Here is a 15,986-nt window from a genome sequence, read left to right as displayed (position 1 = left end):
ACCACGAGCCCGTGACAAACCATGGTTTAGTTTATCACAGCACAGCATCAAAATGACCAGCAAGGAGGGAAGTGGATTGTCAGGGAACTGCCATCGGAGCCAGAGGTGGAGGGAAGGCTCCAGAGGGATGGCGGAGAGGGTCCCAGTAGGGAGAGAGGCAGCCCGTCCGCTGGGGAAGGAAATCTGCGTAACACCAGTAGAGAAGGGGGGCAGATGGGGGAATGGGAGAGGAGGCTCCAAGACTCCTCGCCGGAGACCAGCGGAGAGAGTACGGGTCCTCCGATGCCCACACCCTCCCTGCGCAGAAGGCTTCCGCGCAGGGAGTCTAGGCGGAGACTAGGCGTCAAGGAACTTTTGTGCTGGAAGAAGTTCAAGAAATGCCCACTGACGGATTCTGCCAGCGACTGAGACAGTCACGATGCTGGAGGCTGTTCAGTCAGAAAGGGTTTAACCAAGTAACCTCGCCAGGAGTGGCAGCAACTTACGCACGAGCAACCCCTAAATCCATTACATGGATGTACTATACTCGCTCCTCCAGGAGGTTGCATGTTTGTGCTAAATCATGGATTGACTTAACACGACATGTGAACCGGGCCATTGTGCAAAAGATTTATTTCTTCCTCCTGTTGCTTCATTGCTTAATTCCATTTCTCCTAGCATTACTTCATGTCTTAATCCATGTTGCGGCAAATCGTATTTGTAATCGATATCTATGTGTGTTCTTCTGAGGATCACATCCCAGTGGCGAGCGAGGCCTAAGGCAAAAGTGCGCAGGCAGTAAATGTGGATTTGATGTTTACACCCACTTGCTCACCCTTCTCTATCCTTCATCCAGGCAACCAAGAGATGCTAGCAGAGTTCAAGGACAAATTCCAGCCAGGGTAAACACATTCAGGGTGAGAAGTAGAGGCAATGAGGAAGGGAGCCTGGGGAGCATTCTGAAGGCTGCATTAGATCCTCAAACCTGAAGACCCCACTTGTTCACTTAGAAAGGGAGCACCACAGAGATTTTGTACCATGTTCTAGTATGTTTGAGTTGGACTGTGGTGGGATGGCCATCTGTCATGGATGCTCTAGCTGAGATTCCTGCATTGCAAGGGGTTGGGCCTTGCGGTTCCTTCCAACTCTACAATTCTATGATTCCACAAGGAGAAGACATTCAAATTAATGAAGAAGTAAAGAAGGGCAATGAAGATGGATTATGAGTGCAGTCCCCAGCAAAATGGATTAAGACATGAGACAAATCGGAGGAAAATAAAAACAATAAATATAAATAAATAAATAACAAATGTAATAAATCTAAACAACAAATCTTAATTTCACATATACAGTGGTACCTCTGGTTAAGAACTTAATTCGGTCCGGAGGTCCATTCTTAACCTGAAACCGTTCTTAACCTGAAGCACCACTTTAGCTAATGGGGTCTCCCGCTGCGGCCGCGCGATTTCTGTTCCCATCCTGAAGCAAAGTTCTTAACCCGAGGTACTATTTCTGGGTTAGCGGAGTCTGTAACCTGAAGCGTCTGTAACCCTAGGTACCACTGTACAGATGTGGAGTCTGAACTGGCAATGACTGACCAGGAATGAGGCTGTTGTGGATCTGTAGCACTTCAACAAGATATCTGCTCATCCCTGATGAGCAGCAATGTAAATATGGGTAGCCTGGGCCTGCCTGAATTCTTAGAATGGAGTCTGATGGATTGGGGTGGGGTCAGGAGAGCCTTCTTACGACTTGTGTGTGTGGAGGAGGAGGGGTGGCTTTGCCTGCCATTGGCTCTGGCGCTACCTGCTGTTGATCGCCCGGCCTTCCACCCAGCAGTCCTCAATTGGAAACCGTCACCACTGAGACCCCACTGAGGTGATGAGCAGGAGCATTCCTGCTGCACCCTATCCTGGTGGTCAGAATTCTGCACCTTGGTTGTGCAAATGCCATGTGGCTGTAAGACAGGCTTCCTTAAACTCGGCCCTCCAGATGTTTTTGGCCTACAGCGCCCATGATCCCTAGCGAGCAGGACCAGTGGTCAGGTGTAGTGAAGTTAGGAAATTTCAATAGACAAAACTTTGGTCAAGTTAGAAGCAAAGCATTGTGGGAAGACCAAAAGGGCCAAAGGATTTATGAGGAATGCATTCTTGTTGCTTTAAGTGGAGACTTGCTATCTATGGGAGTGAGAATCCTTATCGCAGGCATCTGAAAAAAGAAACTCTCCAAGTGATTAGTGGGATTCTAGCACCTGGTACTTAACAAAGCTATCTGGGTGTGAATGAGTTATCCACCCTAATCACTCTTGAGAATGTGGATCTGGTGAGTCTCTGAAACTAAGGAGGAACTCTTTGATCCAAGTTCCTGAAAATTAACAAGCTCAGCTGTCCCAAGTTAAATTATTAGTCAACTAACTGATCATTGGTGAATTTAAACATAATCAAGAATTTTGACTGGATCTGAGTTCCGTTTCCACGTGAGTTTTAGAAATAAAGATCCTGAGAAAGTAGCCATGGGCGCGCTCTGCAATCCGCCGTCTGTCAGCTTACCACCTTGCTGATAGTCATCCTGTTTGTGGGTCTTTGTAATGAAGATCTTTTCTGTCTTTGAGATGCAGATTTCATTAAGGACTTTGAAACCATACTAACTTTGCCTTTGTTCTCATTTGTATGTTAGCTAGCTATACTATACCATGTTATTGTTTTCTGTTTGAAATGTGTTAAGTTGTGGGCGACCATATCAGACGACACAACGATTCTTCCAAAGCAGCTCTTTATTTGTAAGCTGGAACAGAACTGAACTGAGGAGCTCAGTCAGCCTGCTTATATAGAGCTCCACTAGAATGCAACAGTAACCATTTTCTGTAACTAGCCAATCACTGAACGTCACTTTCGATCCTTCATTTGCATACAAATTATCCAATCACTGAACGTCACTTTCGATCCTTCATTTGCATAACTATCTACAGTATCCCCCTGCTGGCCCAGGGTGAGAACTTCAGTACATAACAAAATGTATAAGAGTGGTGCCTACTTTTTAAAGTATGTTTAACCCTGTTTTTTAAATAAATTTTAAAAAGAGAACTTTTATTGTCCTGTGCGCCATTCTGGGGGGAAGTCTGAGTCCAGAAGCCTGACCAATCAGTTACGCACTACCTGTTGAATTTCTGCCTGCACTTTTGTGAAAGTAACTTGCAGGACAGGGCAGCCGGTAATTAGGAAGCATAACTTTCTCCCTTGAGTTATGTTTCCTGGTGCCCTGGTACAGGGGAGTGGTGGCAGCAACTACCCTTTTGATGCGTTTTGTCCTGTAAAAAGTATATGCTTCCGGCCGCTGTTCCTTGAAACCTGATCCAGCTGGATGGTAGGACAGGTGAGGGGGGGGGCGAGTGATCGGAGCATTACTACATCAGGGATGATGGGAATTGTAGTCTCAAAACATCTGGAGGGCCGAGTTTGAGGAAGCCTGCTCTAAGGGGAGGGGAAAGGAACAACATAGATGTAAGCAATGTGCAGAAACACAGGATGAGGACAGCCCATCAAACACAGCACTATGCGATTGCCTAGCTACTTTACCTCCAGTTACAGAATTGGAAGTGCTTGTCCCCTCTCAAGTTTGGCCACCTTATAACAGGGTAGGTGTATCTGTGGACTCAGCTACATGAGTAAAGAAACAGCATTTTGTTTGTTTGTTTTTTTGTTTTTTTAAATGATATTTATTCCAAATTTAAGATTACAAAAAAGAAAAAGAAAAACCATACATTACATTAATAATAATACATTAAGTTAAAATAAGACAAAAAACAGATTAAACCTTTACTTAGCCTTTTTCCCTTTACTTATTTCCATGACCTCCTCTCACCTCCCAATTTTGTATTCTAGTTCAGATCGTATTTCCAGCAAATCCTTCTAACCTTCTTTTCATTTACGTATTTTAAAATTAAAATAATGTAATTAAACCTCCTCTATTTCATCGATTTCCGCACCTCATTTTTACTTAGTCCATTATATCATATCTGCCAAAACGACCTAATATTCTTTTTCCAACCTCTTTCTAACATTCTTTTATATTGCAGTATTTTTGAAGATATATTTTGAATTTTTTCCAGTCTTCTTCCATCGACCCTTCTCCCTGGTCTCGAATTCTGCCGGTCATCTCAGCCAGTTCCATGTAGTCCATCACTTTCATCTGCCATTCTTCTCGGGTAGGCAATTCTTGTGTCTTCCAGTACTTCCCAATGAGTATTCTTGCTGCTGCTGTAGCATACATAAAAAAAGTTCTATCCTCCCTTCGCACCAATTGGCCGAAAGAAACAGCATTTTGAATGTGCTCTAAACATGCAGCGCCAGACAGCACAATTTTTTTATACACGATTTTCCATAGGGTTTTTAAATTATTTTGTTAAAATGATCTAATTTCTGACTTATTTATAGCATTTCCCCCCCTGTGTGTAGATCCACCCTGTGTCTACCAAAAATGTCCCAAGGCATAATCAATTCTCTGTTGCTTAATTAAAACTGCTATACTGAATATGTATATATATTCTTAAACTACCAGGATAGAACAAAAGAAATAAGCAACTAGACTAAAGGAGCTCTATGAAAAGTATTTGCAATCCATTAGTTACAAGTTTAAAGCCAGAGGAACATGTAACGAACCATTTATTGAGAATAACTGCTTCATTATAAAAGCATTTATAATTTGGCGAATTTCCAGTAGGAGTAGTTAAGAAAAAACAACAACAATGCGAAGCTTCTTAAGAGTTTAATTTTATTCGAAGCCTGGGGAAAAGCATGGTGTCTCTTAAGGCAGAATGTGACAGGAAATAGCCACAAATGAGGCCTTTTTATGTATCACTTTGCATTATAGAATCATAACAAGGGTTGATTTCCTTATCTCTGGATTTTTTATTTTTAAGCTTACACAGGTCTGTCTCCTCCTTTAGGTGAAAAACACTGGTTCCTTGATGGGTATAAAATGGGGGGGGGGGGGCGGAAATTATATAGCCTCCCCAAAGCAGATGTTTTCTGGTTGACTCACAGATATATAGATATGTGTATATATTTTAAAATACAGCAAAAAAATATAAAGCCACAAGCAATTAATTTGTTAAAAGCTGAAACACAGTGCAAAATCCAATCTCGAACAAACAGCTCAATACATGAGAATACGGGAACAAATTCACCTTTGTACAAATATGTTACAGAGCTCTGCTGGATCAAATCAATAACTTTATCAATTATTTTAGTATTTATTATAATATAATAATGTTACCAAATGCACTATTAAAATATTGTAATAAATATTACAATAACTATTACTGGGTTTTAAAAAATATTTCTCCCCTGACCTTCACCATGAGGTGAGTTAGAACAATTTACCCACAAAATATTCAAATCAGTTAAAACAAGCCATAGTGAAGAGGTGGGTCCTAAAATACAATATATCTCTCAGCTGTCAGAGGCCATGATAAAGAGGTACAGTATGTCTTCATAAAACTACATAATGGAGGGACCAGTTGCACCTCTGTGGGGATAGAATTCTACAACTTGCAGACTACTACAGAGAATGTCTTCTACTAAGCCACCACACCCTGAACCTCTGAGGATGGGGGAACTACCAAAGTCCTAACACCCAAGAGGGTCTGTAGGGAAGGAGGCAAGTCTTCTGGATATTTGAGGCCTTAGACTTGCCAATCAGAAGGTTGGCGGTTCGAATCCCCGCCACAGAGTGAGCTCCCGTTGCTCGGTCCCTGCTCCTGCCAACCTAGCACTTAGAAAGCATGCCATTGCAAGTAGATAAGTAGGTACTGCTGCAACAGGAAGGTAAACAGCGTTTCCGTGCACTGCTCTAGTTCACCAGAAGCGGCTTAGTCATGCTGGCCACATGACCCAGAAGCTGTACACCGGCTCCCTCGGCCAATAAAGTGAGATGAGCGCCACAACTCCAGAGTCAGCCACGACTGGACCTAATGGTCAGGGGTCCCTTTACCTTTAAAAACATTTGGAGGGGAACAGGTTTCCCATCTCAGATCTAGAGCTTTCCACAAAGAATCACTTCTGATGAACTAATGGGCGTTTTGTGTGCTTTGAGGTCCCTTGAAGTCAATTAAGTTTGCTTTTCCATCAGTGTATTTAGGACACCAGCCAAAGTCTGTCCAAATCCCAGCTGTTCCCTCTCCACCCTCAATATCTAATGACTTTTCCCTTTGAAATCACTGGCTCGGAATCGGATTTTGACGTAATACGTACAGAAACAACAGCATGCAACTTCTTGACGTAAATTCCTATAAGAAGCAAGCACACGGTGAACTCTCTGTGATGAACTAAGTTAACCTTGGGCAATCCAACCTGGCTAAACCTTCAGCTAATCAGTTTTCCAGAGCAAATAGCAGGTTTCCCTTTTCTCCCCATATGCATTGCACAAAGTGACTAAGTATTAGAGGGTTATATTCATCCCTTTTTCTCCCACTGTCTTTGGGTTGTATCAATGCTCCATGAATGGAACTCTGCTCACACAACAGAACTTCCCCTTCCTCTCCTCCCCCATTCCTGTGCACCCCATAATCTGATCTGTAAAATCTCCCCCAAAGAGAACAGGGGAAATATATATAATTTTCCATTTAGTAATATGCAATCACATCATTATTAACCACTTTACCTCTCTGGCACTTCAGAGCCCATTGACTTCCTTCCCTCCCACCTCATGGCTTTCAAAATTACCGTATTTTTTGCTCTATAAGACTCACTTTTTCCCTCCTAAAAAGTAAGGGGAAATGTGTGTGCATCTTATGGAGCGAATGCAGGCTGCACAGCTATCCCAGAAGCCAGAACAGCAAGAGGAATTGCTGCTTTCACTGTGCAACAATCTTGCTGTTCTGGCTTCTGAGATTCAGAATATTTTTTTGTTTGTTTTCCTCCTCCAAAAACTAGGTGCGTCTTGTGGTCTGGTGCGTCTTATAGAGCGAAAAATACGGTAACCTCTATATCATTGCATTTTCTGCATTTTCCAATTCTTAATTACATTCCTTACAAAACACCTGAAAATTTAAATCAATATAGAAAGGGAGAAAATTTCTCATTACAAGTTTTCAGACAACTCTGCTAGTGATGTTAATTGCTTACAGTAATCTTTCAAATATCGTATAAATTTACTCCAGTCCTTTTGGAATACTTGATCACGCTGGCTTCGGATTTTTCCTGTCAGCTTCACCAATTCCGCAAAGTCCATCATTTTCATCTGCCACTCTTCTTTCGTTGGCACTTCTTCTTGTTTCCATTTTTGGGGAAATTCCAGTTTAGCAAGGAGATGTTTCTTCAGCTAGTGGAACGAGAATGTCGGCTACTGCTCCTTGAGTCAACTAAATTGGTCATTCAGAAGGAAATACAATTATCTCTCTACTGTATAAAATAAAAACGCATGACTGTAGTCACACACCCCTCTTTTTTAAAAAAAATATTTTATTAAGGATTTTCTTGTTTTACAGAAGTGTAGTGCCTCGTATTTTTTTTTCCATGTAACATTTTTACAAATCCATTTCATTTGTTGAGGCATTAGGGGGAGAAGAAAAGAAAAAAGAAAGGGGGGGTGGAGAGAGGGAAGATGGATGGGGGTGGGGTCGGGTGGCGGTGTTTCTATTATGTTTAATGTATGTAGAGTTTGGTGTCAGCGTTGCTTGTGTTGTTCACTTGTGTTCCTTTGGTGGTGAGAGAGGTTGGGGTTGGCCTAGGGTGTGACTGTTTGCTTGTGATTGGCTGTGGTGATCTTTGTTTTCGTGTGTGAGTGAGGTGGGTGGGTGTTTTGGATCAGGTTAGCCATATTGATTTGTATGCTGTTGGTGGATTATTGTCATTGTCCTGTTGGACTGTGTATGTGATAAAGGGGAGCCATACCGGGGTGAAGGCGTCTTCTTCTGTTTGTCCCCGTGTCAGTTTCAGTTTATTAGTTAATTTTTCTAGTAGGGCTGTTTCCCATACTATTTGGTACCATTGGTCCATGCTTACTCCTGACAGGTCTCTCCAGTGTCTGGTTATGGTGTTTCTGGCTGCTGAGAGCAGGTGGGTTATGAGTTCTTTGTGGTGTAAATGGGCATTGTTGTCTTGGAAGATGTTTAGTAGGGCCAATTCTGGGGTGATGTCTATTACTTGCTTAGTTATTTTACATATTTCTTGTATGGCTGTTGTCCAGAATAGTTGGATTTTGGGACACTCCCACCACATGTGGAGGTATGTGCCTGTGAAGGTGCACCCTCTCCAGCATTTTGGTGAGGTTCCTGGGTGTATTAGCGCTAGTTTCCTTGGTGTTAGGTACCACCTGTAGGTGAGTTTCAGTGTGAGTTCTTTTCTTTTCGTTGATATGGATTTAAAGGGGGGTTTAGACCACATTCTGGTCCATTGAGTGGGGTTAATCTCATAGCCTATGTCATTCCCCCATTGTTTTTTGATTGCGTCTAGGGGATTTGCGGGATTTTGGAGTAGTATTTTGTATATTGCGGATACTGTCCCTTTACCGTTTCCCTTTGTTGTTAGGAGGAGGTTTTCGAAGGTTGTCAGGGGCCTAGTTGCTGCTGATTTTACTGTTGGGTTGTTTAAGAGGGCATGTAGTTGGTGTTGTGTTAACCAGGGCATTTGGGTGTCTTCTAGTTTGTCTTGTATTTCTTGTGTTGACAAGGGTTTGTTATTTTTATAAAAGTCTATTAGGCGATATAAGCCTTTGGTTCGCCAGGTTTTTATCTTGAGGTTTTGTGCTGCATGGTGGAATAATGGGTGGTACGCCAGGGGGATTAGTGGGGATGGGGTTGGAGATAATTTGCCTATTTGTGTTTTCCATGCTTTGAGCATGGTCTGTGTGTACCTGTTAAGTGTTGTGGGAATTTCACACACCCCTCTTTTGAGGATCTGGAGTGGCACTTCTCAATCCTGGATTTGCATGAAGCCAGGGTGGGGTAGGGAAGCAAAAGAGATAGCAGCTTGCACAACAGCAGTGGCCATGGCATGGGAGCGAGAAGGGAAAGACACTGAGAAGGGAAGGGCACTGAGAAGGGAAAAGAGGTAGTTCAACACAATGGCAGAAGCTTGAGTAAAGAAAGGATGGAGGAAACTGAGAGGGAAATGGCTGCTTCCAAGAGCAGCGATGGACGGACACTGAAAGGTTGTTTTTAAAACATACAAACCTAGATACCTCACATTGCTGGTGGGGCTGTGCATCTCCTTTCCTACCCCCTATCCCACTGTAATTAAATTCAAGAATCAATCTGCTAAGTGGCAAAGTTATAAATCATTAAAAAATGTAGAGCTTAGAAAAAACAGAGGGAGAGTGCTATGCCAGTGTTATCATAAAGCCTGCAGTTTTCTTCCCCCTTGCTGGGAAGTAAGCCCCCACTGAACTCCTTGGAAGTTACCGTATTTTTTGCTCTATAAGACGCACAAGACCACAAGATGCACCTAATTTTTGGAGGAGGAAAACAAGAAAAAAAATATTCTGAATCTCAGAAGCCAGAACAGCAAGAGGGATCGCTGCACAGTGAAAGCAGCAATTCCTCTTGCTGTTCTGGCTTTTGGGATAGCTGCGCAGCTTGCATTCGCTCCATAAGACGCACAAACATTTCCCCTTACTTTTTAGGAGGGAAAAGTGAGTCTTATAGAGCAAAAAATACGGTAAGTAAAGGTAAAGGTAAAGGTAAAGGTACCCCTGACCATTAGGTCCAGTCTTGGATGACTCTGGGGTTGCAGTGCTCATCTCATTTGTCCGCAGACAGCTTCCAGGTCATGTGGCCAGCATGACTAAGCCGCTTCTGGCTAGCCAGAGCAGCGCACGGAAACGCCGTTTACCTTCCCGCCGGAGCGGTACCTATTTATCTACTTGCACTTTGACGTGCTTTTGAACTGCTAGGTTGGCAGGAGCAGGGACTGAGCGACGGGAGCTCACCCCGTTGTGGGGATTCGAACGGCCTACCTTCTGATTGGCAAGCCCTAGGCTCTGTGGTTTAGACCACAGCGCCACCCGCATCACTAAGTATTCCTAAGCATCCCTAAGGATATTTAAGTATCCTTGTCCTAATCCATAGGAACAAAGGAAGCTGCCTTATACTGGGTCAGACTACTGGCCCATCTGACTCAATGTTGTCTGTGGTGACTGGCATTGACACTTGAGGATTTCAGACAGTGGTCTCCCTCAGTCCTACCAGGAGATGCCCTGGCCTTCTGCATGCCTGGCAGATTCGTGGTCCTCCTCCAAAGTAAGAGCCAATGTTGCTGAATGGGTTTTCAGACCCAAGGCCAATTCCAGGTTTGAGGGACACAGCGTACTCTGGCAGTGCCCCCCTTCTGTCAATGGGCCCTGGTGGGCTTAGTTGGCAGCACTGCACTGCACTGTGGGCAGCAGCATCCAATATTCTAAGGATTGTCAGATGACCAGATCTAGTTTTAATTTCCCACAATGCCCTGGGAAATAATGCTATGTTGAGGGCATTTCATGGAAAAATTTTAATGGCTAAACCATGGGTAGGCAAACTAAGGCCCAGGAGCTGGATCCGGCCCAATCGCCTTCTAAATCTGGCCCATGGACAGTCCGGGAATCAGTGTGTTTTTACATGAGTAGAATGTGTCCTTTTATGTAAAATGCATCTCTGGGTTATTTGTGGGGCATAGGAATTTGTTGGTTCCCCCCCCCCCAAAAAAAACATAGTCTGGCCCCCCACAAGGTCTGAGGGACAGTGGACTGGCCCCCTGCTGAAAAAGTTTCCTGACCCCTGGGTTTCCAGACCCATCTTAAAGCACTGGGGCAGGGGTTTGTTTTAATTTGTTAAGGGAGCACCTGTCTTGCCCCCCACATTCAAGACACAGAACTTTGACTTGGTTTGAGTATTCCCAAAGGCTTCCTTCCAAAAGTCAGCACATGATTTAAACATAGATCGAGATACAGGTTACAAAGTCAACAGTTCAGAAGCAGGACTGACATGCCCTGACAGAAACGCCTGACTTGCCCCCTTGGATCTCCTGTTGAAGAGCAGGTCGAGCACAATCGTTTGCACAGTTCTCATCACATGCAATGGGACGGAGTAAGCAAATGGCAGAGGAGGATTTAGGTAGGACAGCATAATTGGTTCCACTGGACACAGAGCCCCGGGGGCACTGCAGGGCATCACAACTATGACATAGTGAATTGAGCAGAACAGAAGCCGGGGGAGGGGTGTCACCAAATTTTGCCCTTGCATAGGGCCCTGCTGAAATTTGATGGACCAACATCCATCCCTGCAAGTGGACGCTCCTGTCCATCACTGTTCTGCTGTTCTTCCTTCTGACTCCCCCCTTTATCTGCCCCCTCTGCTCCCTCGTGCCACAGCATAGCTGTGCACACCCTCCTTTTCTGTTGCTCTTTCTTGGGGGGGGGTTCCTGCGGTCCACTGTGTCCCTGCACACATGTGCACAATACTGGTGTGCAACAGTGCATTATCTGTGCAAGCTCGCAAGAGAAGCATGCCAACCAATGGGGCCTGATTTAGTGTTGGTGGGGATTCGTGCAAGGACTTATGGAGGTCTACCAGCCTGCTTCTTGGGAGAAAAGCAATGACAAACCTAGACAGCATCTTAAAAAGCAGAGACATCACCTTGCCAACAAAGGCCTGTATAGTCAAAGCTATGGTTTTACCAGTAGTGATGTATGGAAGTGAGAGCTGGACCATAAAGAAGGCTGATCACCGAAGAATTGATGCTTTTGAATTATGGTGCTGGAGGAGATCCTTGAGAGTCCCATGGACTGCAAGAAGATCAGACCTATCCATTCTTAAGGAAATCAGCCCTGAGTGCTTACTGGAAGGACAGATCCTGAAGCTGAGGCTCCAGTACTTTGGCCACCTCATGAGAAGAGAAGACTCCCTGGAAAAGACCCTGATGCTGGGAAAGATTGAGGGCACAAGGAGAAGGAGACGACAGAGGACGAGATGGTTGGACAGTGTTCTCGAAGCTACAAACATGAGTCTGACCAAACTGTGGGAGGCAGTGGAAGACAGGAGTGCCTGGCGTGCTCTGGGCCACGGGGTCACAAAGAGTCGGACACGACTAAACGACTAAACAACCACCACCACCACCTCTGATTCTTCCTGCCAGAAGGATATAAATTTAATAAATAAATGGAAAAGGGGCTCTACACACGAGCATTTCTCTCCCTTCAGAAACAGCAGGTGCATGATGGAGAAGAAGAGGGTCACGCTCACAGCTTCTCCCTTTGATACTGGCCTTGGTGTGTCAGCATCAAAAAATGTGCAACCCCTGAGGTCATAAAACCTGGACAGCTATATGCATGGAGGGTGTAAATGCAGCCATAGGGGGCCCTGAGTCAGATCAGGATCATGGCGCTGGGGGAGGAATTTTAACATTTCCTATCGTCCCCCCCCCATCCAAATCTCCACCACCACCCCCTTACACATTTATCCCACCCTTTCCCGAAGTGCTCAGGACAGCAGTGGGGGCTGGAGAACCTCTCAGTGAATCGGAATGCAAACTGCAGGAGGAGGCAGAAAGCAAATGGAGAGGGAATGGAGGATGCAATGGCACATCCTGAAAGAGGAATGTTGCTGGTTGGCTGGAATCCTGAACAGGAGAACTCCATGCTGCAGCACTGTACTTTCCATAAGTTTTTGTTATTCCATTCAGTTTGTGACGGGCAGCTGCAGCACTTTCCCCAAATTCGAAATGTGCCTCCTTATCCAACCATCTAAGTTCTAACCAACATCTAGCAGCAAATCATATAAATAAGCACGCCAGCCAAGGAAACCAACACAGTGATGCAATAATCAGACTAATAACACAGAGCGTACCCTGTCATTAGACAAATTGGCCTCCAATCTTTCATTAGATTTGTGCCCACAGATACATTGCACCACCAGTATTGGATGAGGACTTTTATAACCCCTTTGTGGGAGGCAAATTTATAGCGTCTCAACTGCGGAACACATTTCTAATGGGAAGAAGAGAACACCCAGGGAGGTTTTATGGATGATTTATCACTATCAAATCTACAAAATAAAGCAGAGACTGCACAGAAAGGCAGAATCCAGCTCTGCAGCCATCTAGGATTCGGAGATTCTGACCTTTATTTCTGAAACTGGCCAGTTGGTACTAGGAATTCTCTTGTCTTCATGGAGAATGCTAGAGCAGCTACAGTGGTGCCCCGCAAGACGAACGCCTCGCAAGACGGAAAACCCGCTAGACGAAAGGGTTTTCCGTTTTGGAGGCGCTTCGCAAAACGAATTTCCCTATGGGCTTGCTTCGCAAGACGACAGCCCATAGGGAAATCTCAGGGACAGCGGAGAAGCGCAGCGCGTCTTCCCCACTGTCCTCGGACCTCCTCCGAAGCCTGGCGGCGGGGCGGGGACACCTCCTCCCGCCGCCGCCGGGCTTCGGAAGGCTCCTCCGAAGCCGGGCGGTGGGGAGGGAACACCTCCCCCCGCCGCCCGGCTTCAGAACGGTGCTCCGAAGCCGGGCGGGGGGGAGGGAACACCTGCCGCCGCCGCCCGGCTTCGGAACGGTGCTCCGAAGCCGGGCGGGGGGGAGGGAACACCTTCTGAAGGCGGGCGGGGGGCGAAAGTCTTTGCTCCCCCCTGCCTGCCTGTCCCGGAGGGCTTTTGAAGGCAGGGGGGGAGCAAAGACTTTCGCCCCCCGCCCGCCTTCAGAAGAGGTCCAGGACCTCTTCTGAAGGCTGGCGGGGGGCAAAAGTCTTTGTCCCCCCTGCCTGCCTTCCCAGGGGCTTTTAAATCGCCCCGGACAGCGGAGAAGTCCTCCGCTGTCCCGGGGCGATTTTAAAATGCCGCCCGCCAGCATTTTAAGATCGCCCGGACAGCGGAGAAGTCCTCCGCTGTCCCGGGGTTTTTTAAAATGCTGGGGGTGGGAAGAAAAGCCCTTGCCCCCCCCCCCAGCCTTCAGAAGAGGTCCGGGGACAGACTGTCCCCGGAACTGGTCTGAAGGCGGTTTCCCTAGGAACGCATTAATTGATTTTCAATGCATTCCTATGGGAAACCGTGCATCGCAAGACGAAAAACTCGCAAGACGAAGAGACTTGCGGAACGAATTAATTTCGTCTTGCGAGGCACCACTGTATTTTGTTTACCCTTAAAAGTCCAGCTGTGGAATATGATGTGAGGAGCGGAGAGGTAACAGCCACAGCTCCAGTGACTTGCCAGTTAGAGACAACTACATATTGTGGAGAAGCATTTATATTATGAACTTGTTCATAACTTATCAGTATTTGAGGAGAGCAGTGAAAGAGTTAAGTTTGCAGATGATCAGGATGGTAAACCCCCAAACAGACTGCAAAGAGCTCCAAAGAAGATCTCCAAATTGGGTGAATGGGCAACAAAACGGAAAAATGAGATTAATTGTTCTTAATTTTTATTATTATTTATTAAATTTATATACTGCCCTTCATCTGAATATCTTAGGGCAGTTCACAGTATAAAAATACAGGATGAAAGCACAAAAAAAAAAACAATTAAACAAAAACCAAACAAACACATATAAAATGCCATAGATATTATTATTATTTTATTTATTAAATTTATTGTAACTAAGCGAAAAATTGATGCACAGTGGGGCAAAAAAGGTAAATAAATAAAAGAGCATATGCACTGACATGGTCTAAGTTTACAGAGACTTCTCCAGAAAGAGATCGTGGGGTGGGGTGGATAGCTCAAAGCAAATGCTAAAACAAGAATGAGCCAGCTATGAAAAGGAGCCGCTTGTTCTTTATAGGTTCAGGCACCTCTTGCAATATCATCACCAAAACCATCAGCTGAAGCAATTAACTCCAACTGCAACTTTGCCAAATGGCACAGTGGTAATAAACATAAATTAGACACCTACTCCACAAATGCTTTCATCTTGCAGCTTGTAAAGTTACCAGGGTTACTGGTCTTTTATCATACTGGAAAGGGCCTAGCCCAGCAATTTTCAGTGTTGATCACAGGCAAGTATGAAGCAAACTTGGAGAAAACCTGAAGTTTCCAGTGTGCTCCCACCACTGGTTTGAGAAGTGGTGTACACACACAACGTAGGCCGCAATCCAAATTTATCTTGTATTTTCTTATGAAATACTGCATTTTTATGCATTTTCTTCTAAACTGGCTTCAACTTGAATTGAGAAAAAAGGATGGCCTAGCTGGATTTCAAGGTGGTAAGGTGAACACTAACTAAAAGAGAAATAAATGAAGACTTAGAGAAATGTCCAAGAGAAGGTGGCCAATGGCCCTGTCTCAACAAAACCTCTATCAAGTTCAATCTGAGATTGACTTATCTCTACGGAACATGGGCCATAGGCAAATCTCTTGCCTGTGCAGGAGTTTTATGCATGTCCATGATATTTAAATGCACTTACAACATGAGCAGGCCTATTTGGGTGCAATGTTTGCATGTCAATGGTATATCCCATCCTATTCCAGTACTAGAGGTAAGTGTCTTTAAACACTTACACTAGTAAGGGCTTCACTAAGGACCAGTCCTGTATAAATTAGTCCTAATGGTAACAGAAATTCCTACCCCAGGTCTGTGAAGACTATGGGCTGTTACACACTTCTGTTTCCCCCATCGCTTTCCCCTGGGGAAGCCTGCTCTTTGCTTCTGAATTGGAAAAAAGAGCAACTGGGTTTTCCACATATTGCTGTTGGTTCCGATTCAATGGTAAAGAGCAGGTTTTCCTGGGGGCAAACGAGAAACTGCTCAGACCCGTGCTTCCTAGGCACAGCACAAGTGGAATTGTGGATTAGCCCTATTTGTGTGTGTGTGTGTGTGTGTGTGTGTGTGTGTGTGAAAGGACCTTAAAATGGGCTCCTTTTTTTGTCTGCTTCAAAGCAGGAATTTTTAGATGAGCCTTGGGTATGTTATTAGGCTGTTGCAGTTCATACGGTTTTTTTATGATACCGCTTTACAGGTGAGCTAATCATGTCAACTTTAAATACATGCATATGTAATCTCCTTCTTTCCAGGTGAATGATCAGCCTGCACCCCACGACTGGC

Source organism: Podarcis pityusensis, assembly GCF_964106645.2.
Source record: "Podarcis pityusensis genome assembly, chromosome: 11".
In the NCBI taxonomy this organism is placed as follows: Eukaryota; Metazoa; Chordata; class Lepidosauria; order Squamata; family Lacertidae; genus Podarcis; species Podarcis pityusensis.
This window is presented reverse-complemented; position numbering follows the sequence as displayed.